The sequence below is a fragment of the Mobula birostris genome, unplaced genomic scaffold, assembly GCF_030028105.1.
Source record: "Mobula birostris isolate sMobBir1 unplaced genomic scaffold, sMobBir1.hap1 scaffold_267, whole genome shotgun sequence".
In the NCBI taxonomy this organism is placed as follows: domain Eukaryota; kingdom Metazoa; phylum Chordata; class Chondrichthyes; order Myliobatiformes; family Myliobatidae; genus Mobula; species Mobula birostris.
In genome coordinates this window covers 171,133-172,276 of record NW_027275721.1, presented here as the reverse complement: position 1 = coordinate 172,276, position 1,144 = coordinate 171,133, and positions in this window count along the sequence as shown.

Here is a 1,144-nt window from a genome sequence, read left to right as displayed (position 1 = left end):
ACTCTTCTGTTTTCGTGGCTGTATATTGCGTACAATTCTCTGATGTTAAATGGAACTATTAAACTATTGTGCTGTGAGGCAGCAACTCTCCAGCTGAGCCACTGGTAGTCTAACAGGATGGGGAGGTTGTTCATCCGCACCTATAGGTGCCTTCCCCTCTTCCAGCCACAATGACTCCTCTGTCAGGACGTACTCCATCACCTGTCTTCGTGCACCTGTAATGAGGGTGTGTGGGTGTGTGTGTGTGAGTGTATATGTGAGTGTGTGTGTGTGTGTGGTCACCGTTGGGAAGGGTACCACATCTGAATTTGTTCTCTGAGGCTAAAGAGAAGGGGAGTGAAAGTGTGACGAGAGCTGATTGCATCCTGATCTCTGATTTGACTCGGGTCACCGGGGAATCTGGCGGTCGAGCCCGTGAGTGCAAGCACTCGCTCCACAGATCCACTGGAGACAACTCAGACAACTCAACAAGTCTGCACTGCACTCCGAATGTATGGGCTGGCCTCCATCGCGACAGAGGAGAGAGCCTCGCTTAGGGCGGAGGGCCAGTAACTGCGAGGTGAGTGGCCACAGCCCTTGCATCACCTCATCCTCCACCCGCTCGGCAACTTAAATCAAACCAGTTTTCCTTCCTTCCCAGTTGTAACGGAGTCTTTGCCCTCAAACGCTAACTCTGTTTCTTCTTCTTCTTCCACACACACTGCCTGACTTGCAGAGTATTTTCAGCTTTGTCTGTTACTAAGTTTGACAAAAAGCCCTTGCGCTTGGTGTGACACGTATCAGATTTCTTACACTGACAATATGTCGTGAAATTTGTTGCTTTTGTGGCAGCACTATGGTGCAAAAGACAACAAAATTAATATAAGTTCCAATAACATAAAATAAATAAGAACATCAGAAATAGGAGTAGGAGTCGACCATCTGGCCCATCGAGCCTGCTCCGACATTTCAATAAGATCATACTGATCTAGCTACTCCACCTACCTGCCTTTTCCCCATATCCCTTAATTCCCCTACTATGCAAAAACCTATCCAACCTTGTCTTAGGTATATTTACTGAGAAAGCCTCCACTGCTTTATTGGGCAGAGAATTCCACCAGATTCACCACTCTCTGGGAAAAGCAGTTTCTCCTCATCTCCATTC